The following is a 9937-nucleotide window of genomic DNA, read 5'->3' as shown; positions in this document are numbered from 1 at the left end:
AAAAATAAATGTTGGGGTGAGGCTAGCTGTTTTCCTTTCAAAGCAGGTTCAAAAGATCCTTTGAAAATACACTTTTCTCACCTATAGCTTCACTTTTACCAAATGTAAAATTATTTTGCTCAAATGATATTAGGGGAAGATAGTTGATTGCTACCCTTAGCTGATTTGCTTCACTCCTGTTGCAAAAAAAATAGATTTACTGCATGGTTCGGCCTAGCAAAATAGAGAAGTGTGTAGACAAAAAGCTTTTTACCAATTTGGTAAGTTAACTAATTTCTTTGAGAATTTTTTACAATTATTAATAATTGGAAATGGTCCAAAAATTCATACATGTATAAAATTGTTTTGTAGATAGGTAAAGCTATGTATTGATGTTGTGCAGAGTAGTGGTTTTCAAACTTTCTTGTGCAGTGGAATCCTAGAGGACTTGTTAAAACTGCTTGCTGGGCTCCATCCCAGAGTTTCTGATTCAGCTGGTATCAGGTGGGGCCTGAGAATTTTTATTTCTAGGAAATCCCCAGGTGATATTGCTGCTGCTGGTTTAGGGACCATCGTTTGAGAACCACTGATGTTGAGCAACTGAAAACCAGCTTAAGTGTCTTTTTTCCAAATCTTATCTGGTCATGTTTCACATTTGTTTCCCAGGCTATGTCACTCTCAGAGTGTGAATCACAACAAAGATTTTCCAGCTCCATCTCCTACTCTCTCTGTCCAAAGTTCAATGACCTTCAGATTCTCCCCTTCAGGGGCCCTCTCTCCCGAGGCTGAAGAGTAAATGCCTCAGGCTTCAAGAGAGCAGTTTCCCAAACTGTGCTCACCTGCGATCCTGTGTCCCTCAGTATTTTCATATATGTCCTGTGATTAAAGCTATGTAACATTTTGGGATACACTGGTTTAACTGGAAAGAAAGTTACTTTTAATCTCGGAACTTCTCAGAGCTTTTAATATGTAAATGTGCATTGTGAATTTCCAAAAGAGATCAAGTAGTTGGATTGATCTTGAGATCCTTCTCAACCCTTTCCCCCCACCAAGTTCTACAGAGTATCTATTAAGCACAGTTTGGGAAATGCTCTAAGTAATTTTATAATTTAACTTTATTTTACCAGGTTAAAAAAAGTCTATATTACAACCTAGGAAAAAGTCCAACATGCCAAAAATATGATGTGTGAATTCTAAATCAATTTTAAAAAGGAATTACATAAATGCACTCACCCATTATTTTGACTGAATGTGACTTTTCTTTTTTGCAATAAGAACAGATAAAAAGAGATCTACCCTCTTAAATTCTTCAGGTTTCAGTATAGTATCGTTAACTATAGGCACAATGTTGTACAGCAGATCTCTAGAACTTTTTCATCTTGTATAATTGAAACCTTATACCCATTGAAGAGCAACTCCCCATTTCCCCCACCCTCTAGCCTCTGGCAATCCTCCTTCTACTTTCTGCTTCCGAATTTGACTATTTGTCATACTTCATATAAATGGTATCCCTATTTGGTATGACTATTTGTCATACTTCATATAAATGGAATCATGAATATTTGTCCTTCTGTGATTGGCTAATTTCACTTAGTGTAACGTTCTCCTGATACATCCATGTGGTAGCATCATTTCCTTCTTTTTTAATGGCTGAATAATATTCAGCCATTAAATAATAATTGTGGTATGTAAATACCACAATTTCTTTTTTCATGTGATCTTTTCTTGATTGAATCATTTACCAAGTTGATACAAAGAAAGAACCCTTTCAGCCTCTGCTGATAATCAAGCCTTTCCTGACCTCACCACCTATCCTGTCCCTCCCCTCAATTTCTTTTCCATTACTGTTTCATTTTCTTCATTAGATTTCTCATGATTATGAGTTATCTTATGAATTCCTTAAGTGAGTTACATGTTTATTGCTTGTTTCTACCACTAGCAAACAGTTCCAGGAGTGCTATACCTTGTCGGTCTTGTCCAATTCTGTATCTTCAGTGCCTAGAATGATGCTTGGCACATCAGGAGTACTCAGTAAATATTTTTTTGATGGAAAGAATAAATAGATCGATACAATCATCATCTAAGTTCTAATTATGAAGTCTTTATTATTGTAATAAAAGATGTAGGAAGAGGAAAAGGTCCTCTTTAGCAGCTTTAGATGAGGCAATTAGAACAATCTTTTGATTTCCCATGGAGTATTTCCAATATAATGATAGAAGGGGGAATTATTAATGTGAAACTCAGGATGCTATTTTGTAAACTCACTTGTATTATGATTTTTAACATTTACTAAGGGTCCAAAAAAAGACATACAATTATCTTTTAAAATAAGACAAGTATGTGAAAAATACTTGGCATATAAGTAGCTCTTATAAAAATATCCACTTTTCTGTCTTTCCAACTTTAAAAGATCTCTGAATGATGCTACTTCTTGCCATATTACAAAGTGCTTTGAATTGGAGAAATCTAAAAAGCATCAATTACAGTGTTTTTTGTTTTTTATTTTAAAGGAGAGCTTGTTATATATTTGTGTTCTTGTATGATAAGCAAGTGTTAAATATGTGTAGAGCATAAATATTCCTAACTTACGGATTCTGGTAATTTTAGAGGTATGGGAGAAGTCTGATTGATTGTATGATTGTTGAATATTACAGTAGATACATTCAATTTTGTGCAAGAAAATAAGAGAAGTCATCAGGTATTATTTATAGGAGGAAAGGATTCACCCAGGAATCCAAGAAGATAATTGTCAGAAGTCCTTAGGACATAATGTGATTTGAAATTACATAAAAAATTTATTGTCTATTTCCAGGTATTACAATGGAAAAATATGCATATCTCACTTCACCAGGCCTTTTACGTGGTTTTAATTTTTTTTTTTTTTTTCTTGTTTAGGTTGTCTTCATCCGGTCTCCATTCTCTTTTTTTTTGGTCCTCGCATTATCTCCCTCTAGGGGTTTATGTTTGTGTTTACTTTATGCTTTTATCCTTTTTAGTGGAAAAAAGTGGGTCAGTATTACTTCAGTTTGTCTTCACTTTCACTCCACTGTTCATTCCTGAACTAGCCTTTAGCCTCTGGGATAGAAGAAAGTAAAAACATTGACAGAAACTGGGCCAACCTCTCGGGCGGCCCCCCTCCTCCAAGAAAACAAAACCTAACCAACTCTGCAACAGAAGTTCCTTTCTGATCTCATAGCACCTTCTATTTCCCTTCACATAAAGCTCAGATTTTTATTACAATTGCTTATGGAGTATTTTTCATCCCAGGGAGACTCTCCGTCCTCTGAGGACTTAGTATATTGTCAAGAACATAATATAAAGAAGTTTGTAGTTTAAATGAATAAATGCTGCCTGTGTGAGTGAATACTGCCCTGGTACCCACCCAGCCACCCACAATAAAGGAGAAAACTTGCAGCAATCAAGCTCAGGTGTGGGCCCTTTGACATCAACTTTCTAGAGAATCAGTAGAGAGCTGCGGCAATGGTATCTAAATTACATAATTACTTGGATAATTTAAGCAACAGTTTTTGTTTTGTCGGGGGGTGGAAGATGAAGGGGCTGAACTATTCAGATAATTTCTTCCCCAGTCGCCGTAGACAGGCACTGCCTAACCTTCTCACCCTTGCGGGGGTCTCTTCACCTCTCCCACCGCCCTCCACTCCAGAAGCCGGGCACGGGAGACTAAGGCCCTACATCTCGGGGTGGGGGTTTCCCGGGGATACCCCGCCCCGCCCTCTAGGCCCCGCCCCTTCCCCGCCCCCGTCGCCGCCGCCGGCAGGGGTCGCGCTGCCTGCGGCGAGCTGCTCAAGAGGGGGTGGGGGAAGCTGCCGCAGCCGGTCGCCTTTCTTCGCCACCGCTGGTTGGATCATTTCAATAAAAGTGTTTTTTCTCTCTCGCTCGCTCTCCCCGGGGGAACAGGCGGAGGCGTCAGTCCGCAGCCGCCGAGTGAAAAAGCGACGCATACGCAGCGAGCGTCTCCTCAGCTTCGCACGGCCCGGCCCCAGAGAAGAAGGAGCCCGTGTCCGGCCGGGCCGCCGCAACCGGGCGTCGGCGCCTCACTCCCGCTGCGGCTCCTCCAAGGGGATTAGTGGGCCGCTGCGCGGCTCGGCAGCCCGGGAGCCATGTTGTCCGGGGGGCTTGACAACGCGTGAGGGACCGGCGGCCCTTCCCGGAGGCTCGGACCCTCGGCGTGAGCTGGAAGGCTGCTGCGGCGGCGGAGGCCTGCGCCTCGGAGGCGCCTCGGGTCTGCCAGTCGCTGGGACCCGGACCTGCATCCGGTCACCGCGGGCGTCGGAGGAGCCGCTTTCCTTGTGCGCCTCGCCTCGCCAACTCTCGGGACGCGGTCCCCGCACTTGCTGGTGAGTTGGCGGCTGGCGGCCGCTCGGGGCCTTTCCCTGCTGCCCCGCCGACCCTGGGCTGAGAGCGGCCGGAGGGTGCTTGGGACTGGGGGCCGGGGCGGGCGGCTCAGGCCCGGCCGGGAGGTTGAGGAGGACGGCGCGGCGCAGGGGCTCGCTTGTGTTTGTCGCCCCTCGGGTTCACTTCGGACCCCGGTCGCCCGGGCATTTCCGGGCGTGGGGTGGGGTGTGAGTGTCTGACGCTTGGGCTCCTTCGCGAGAGGCGCCTCCAGCCGCCGCCGCCTCCGCGCTTGCTGCCGCTTTGGTCTCCGGGGGAGGCCGGTCTCCCCGCGAGGCCGAGGAGGGGAGGAGGCAGAAAGTCCCCCGAGACACAAAGGTCCCCTCGGCGGGGGTGGAGCTGCGAGGGCGGGCTGCGCAACTCCGAGGGGAAGGAAGGGGCGCAGGTCCGCGAGAGGTGGGAGAGGAAGCGGCGGTGGCCACCGCGTTTCCAGCTCCTTGGAGACGCCGGGGGTGTGCGTGGGTGGGGAGCGGGAGGAGGAGGGGCCCTCGCGTGAGGAGCCGGCCGAGACAAAGATCAGGGCAGCCTCCCGCTGGCGAGTCACACCCCTGAGTGTGGGTCAGAGCAGAGGTGGAGGGAATGTGGGAAACCCAAAGAACCGATGGGGAGGGGCACATGGGGCGGGGGGGGGGGGCTGCCAAGTATTGTCGTCTCCGTCACAGTGGCTTTTCTCAGCGTTTTCGTGCCCGATGGTTTTGCTCCGCAATTCAGCTGGATAGCTCCAGATTCGCTCCCTCCCATCACCCCCTCCCTGCCACACTGACTCTCCTGTGGTTTTCCCCTCGTTCTCCCCGTACCTCTCACCACTCCTTTTTGGGTAAGCAGTATTTTGCCTTCAGCTTGGGGAACGTTTGCTAATGACAGGATGTCTGAGCTTGTTCTGACCCTGAACTGCCTTGAACTCCTCTCTCTTCCTCCCACCCTTTCCTTTCTGGGATCTTATAATGTCACATGGCCATTAACAATTAGCTTTTCTTCTGCAAAAATGGCAAAAGCACTTAGCTGAAATCCCTGGCGCTCCTTCTTTGTATTAATGTGTCCACCAGAGACACGTCGTTGGTCATGGATTATCAGCTCTTATTAACCAAATTAACTTTTTAGATAAAAAAGTGGCAAATTTTGTTTTGAGTTTTGACTATTCCTAGGGTCAGCAAAGTGTATCCCTGGCAGCCGCTAGACCTTCTGTCACTTATCAGGAAATGCTTGACTTAGACAATTCTTTCCTCCAACTTTGCTGATTCTTTCTCGAGGCTTTGTTGAAGGATTTCTTTTAAAAGGCGCTTGCGTATAGAGTAACAAATCTGAGTTACTGTATTGTAGACTTATTTTTTTGACTGTTGGACAGAAGAAAATGAATGGGATTTAAGATCTTTGATGCCTTGAGTAAAGGAAAGCCTTCCTTGAAGGTAGAAATAAGGTTCAGCCACATTTTAAGAAAAAAATTTGCTAGCATTAACATTATTGATTTTGTTCAGTTCTTTTATGAGATTAAGTAGTTGGTTTATTTAATGTTGAGATGTTGCTTTGTTGATGAAGTCATTTCAGTCTTTGTAATCCTAGCACCTGCATACTTCCATAAACAACGGGTTGGAACAAAAGAAAAAAATGTGGTTATATTTAAGGAATATTCTTTTTTTTTTTTTTACGAGCGAGATTGTTGGAATTAAAAGTGATAACCTTTTTGGTAAGTTATCTCATAGGTCAGGAGCACTAAAAGTTCGAGTGCTGGGCTTCAAAGAAAATAACTTAGTCATTGAATTTAAGCTGTTTTAAAATTACTGTGCAAATATAATTTATTATTGATTTTTTTAACAGCGAAAATAACATATTGGAATATGAATGGAAAGAAAAGTAAAGCCTGTTTGATGTTTGGGACATTACTGTTGATGTCATTGTAAGAACAGTCATGTCTTGCTGCTTATTGCCATTAAAATGTTGACACTATAAAAATTGTGAACGGGATTTCAGTTTAGGGACCAGTCTCTGAATTGAGGGACTCCCTCAATTCTTTGTGAAATTAACAGGTCATACCATAAATAATCGATGTTTTATTTATTTATCGAAAGGTCATATTGAGGATACGCTGATTTTTTTTCCACTACATATTAATTAGTGTCTAATTAGATACCTGAAGTTTTATTCTCACTAGAAGGAAATCTACCAAAAAGTTAACAAAGATTTCTGGGTGGTGAGACTTATGGATGAATAAAAATACATTTCTTTATTTTTCAAATTTTCACATTACTTTTACAATCAGTAAAAAGAGTGTGTGAAGAATTAAAGTCTTGTTTAAAAGAAAAAAAAGAATTAAAGTCTTGTTAATATCCTAATTTGCCTGTTACTTAAAGAAGCTTTTATAAAATGTGTAATTTATTCTCATCCTCGGATTCAGGCCCATTAAAGTCACTTTTAGTGTGAGGTATTTGAAATAGTGCAGCTTGTGAAATGTACTCTGGTTACCTGAAGGAAAAAAGAGATACATAGTAAGGAAAGATGAAATTAGAATAATTAATTCTAATTAATTAATTAATTCAGTGTATGGTAGCGATCCAGTGTGGTAGCTTTGTACACCAGCAATCTTGTTCTAATAAGTCATTGGTTTTACTAAAATAGAAATATTAAATTTTATCTTTTCTGTAGTACAAAATAGCTGTGTTGAATAAGATTTTAAAGTATATAAATGTTGATATATTTAGTTTTCAGTTACTTGTTTAGTCCTACGATTATGGTGGAAAGAGATGGCATATAAAATAATTTACTCTATCAAGGCTTTTATTTTTCCCCTTATTTTCAGTAATGTTTTTCTCCTTTTCCTTTATTGGTGAAATAGTACTAACTAAAAAACTGCAAATATTTTATTGTGAACAATGGAACTATAGTGGCTTCTGAGATGGATATTCAAAAGTGAAAATGATGATCCTTAATATAAAAAAATTTTCTATGAACACAAAATTTTTGCGGTGGTATTTTCTTTGTTATTGTCTAATAATACTGAATATTTATAGGGCATTACATTTTGAATCTTTATTACTGTTCTCTAGTCTTAATAAAAATAATAGCATCATGTCATGGCATTCATTTATATAGCTTTTATACTTCCATGATGTGTAATTACAATGAATGTATTGCTGTATTGTAGAAAAGAGACATTATATGTTAAATAGAGTATTTTATCTATTTCAAAAGTTGCCCCCTTTCATACATGTGAAGGAAAAATAGTTTTGAGTTTTTTGAATTTTGAATGTGTAATTTTTGCTTAAACTTTTAAATAGAAAAATTATTTTAAATGCATTTTGTAAACTGATTGTGGCATTTTGCATTTGAAATGATGAAGATAAACAGTAGGTTTATGGCATTTTTATATGTACTTCATATAGTATTTGTCAGGTAAAAAACTGCCTACAATAGAAAACCTGGTATAACTTGTGTTCAGCCTACAGTGTTGGCAATTTCTTTGACTGGTGATGAGAGGACCTATTAGACTGACTTTTTAAAAAAATGTCTATGAGCCAAAAAGTCTTACTGTCACCAGTGAATTCTTTGTCATTATTTTGCTCCCAGGCTTTTTTTTTTTTCTTCAACTTTTTATTTTGTATTGGAGTATAGCCAATTAACAATGTTGTGATAGTTTCAGGTGCACAGCAAAGGGACTCAGCCATATATATACATGTATCCATTCTCCCCCAGACTCCGCTCCCATCCTGGCTGCCACATAACATTGAGCAGAGTTCCCTGTGCTATTCAGTAGGTCCTTCTTGGTTATCCTTTTTAAATATAGCAGTGTGTACATGTCAATCCTAGACTCCCTAACTGTCCCTTCCCGTTGTCAGCTACTTTGATATCTGCAAAATATTTGACCTGAAAAGAGGAATTGCCAAGGACCAGAAAAATGTATTGAATGTATTTGAGTGTCGCTTACCTTTCCTAGCCTGTTTTCCTCTCTCTTTTGGCCAGCTTGGAAAATCAGTAGACGTCTATGCGTAAATCTAACAGGTGGGTTGCCTACTATAAATAACGTTATGTTCTGCAGTAACATATAATATTGAATATGGTATTTAAGGAGTAGATTTATAAATCCATGACATTCTGCAGTAACATATGATATTGAATACTGTATTTAAGGAGGTAGATTTATAAATCCATGACATATCGGGGTAAGCGAAAATTGCCTTTATTTTGATTTTTTTAATGTGTTAAAATTAGTTCACATTATTTGAGCATGTGTCATAAAAGGGAAGATAGCGCCAGATACATACTGTGTAGATTGCTTCAGTGTTGGGGAAAAATTTGCCTTAAGGTAGATAAAAGCTATGTCTATATTTATACAGGTATAAGTACTTACTGGTTTTTGGTTTGGTATTGCATATTTTAATTAACTAAAGTGTAATTTTGATCTTTGAAGTTGTACACTTCATATGTGGCTATGTATCACTGAAAAATGGAAATACCAGACCAAATTGTACATTTTTGTCATTTTTTATATTAAAAACTGATTCTTATATAAATTGCATATTAGTATTGTCATTATCTCTTATTCAGATTTAAAAAACAGAACTTGTTATTGACTTGACCTAAGAGTAGTCCATTAAAGTGAAAAACAATGAAAGAAGGTTTGCTTTCTTTCGTTTGTGGTAAGAGTTTAAAAGGTTAACAAAATCTCTTTTTAATAGCACATTTAAAAAAATAAATTTATTTTATTTTATTTTTGACTGCGTTGGGTCCTGCGTTGGGTCTCGCTGAGCACGGGCTTTCTCTAGTTTCAGCGAGCGGGGGCCACCCCTCGCCACAGTGCACTGGCCTCTCATTGCGGTGGCCTCTCTTGTGGAGCACGGGCTCAGTAGTTGTGGCTCGCTGGCTCTAGAGCACAGGCCCAGCATTTGTGGCGCACGGGCCTAATCGCTCCGCGGCATGTGGGATCCTCCCGGACCTGGGCTGGAACTCGTGTCCCTTGCATTGGCAGGCGGATTCCCAACTACTGTGCCACCAGGGAAGCCCTAATAGCACATTCTTGTTAGTGTAAATACTTTCAAGAATACTCTAAATTTTGTATGCATATTTGTAAACAATGGGAAAAGGACCCAAGAATAATTTTTCTTTCACTATATTCATTACTAACTCACTTTGGTCTTATCATATATTTAATCCTGCTATTTTTACAGTTGATGGTTAATATTTGTTACTAGTGTGTGTTAATGTTAAATGATATAAACAAAAGTTGGTTAAAATTGGTATTAATACTTGTGAAAAATTATCAGGTAACAACACTGAAGCTCTTACTCCAAATTTAGAGGCATTATCCTTTAAATTAATTAATACATATTTTTAAGTATTTTATAAAATAAACTTTTGAAGTATAATATACTTCCAGGTTTTAATATTTTAATTACTGATTTGTATTGCTGTTTCTGGTGAGAAGGAAGCTTTTTGTTGATTTTTTTTTTCTTTTTGTTGATTTTTGAAGTAAGTTTTGGATTCCTTAAGCAGACGTTAGTCCCTTGAGCCCATCTTACTGAATTATTTTTAAGAAATGATTTTTTATCTATGG

At 40.0% G+C, this 9937-nt stretch overlaps 1 protein-coding gene across 3 annotated transcripts in view; it reads left to right on the top strand.

The window, feature by feature from the left end:
- Positions 1-4205: 4205 nt before the first annotated feature.
- Positions 4206-9937, top strand: part of CDK17 (cyclin dependent kinase 17) — a 110011-nt gene continuing 104279 nt past the window's right edge. Inside the window, exon 1 of one of the 3 annotated variants that reach the window (XM_067697607.1) lies at positions 4206-4337. The gene's annotated coding sequence lies outside the window, so the exon portion shown is untranslated. Of the gene's footprint in view, positions 4338-5061; positions 5210-9937 lie in introns of those variants that run through there. The other 2 variants (XM_067697604.1, XM_067697605.1) reach the window with 2 other exon arrangements.

Source organism: Pseudorca crassidens, chromosome 11 (assembly GCF_039906515.1).
Source record: "Pseudorca crassidens isolate mPseCra1 chromosome 11, mPseCra1.hap1, whole genome shotgun sequence".
NCBI lineage: Eukaryota > Metazoa > Chordata > Mammalia > Artiodactyla > Delphinidae > Pseudorca > Pseudorca crassidens.
The sequence above is the reverse complement of the archived record's forward strand: the minus strand, read 5'-3'. Positions and strand labels throughout refer to the sequence as shown.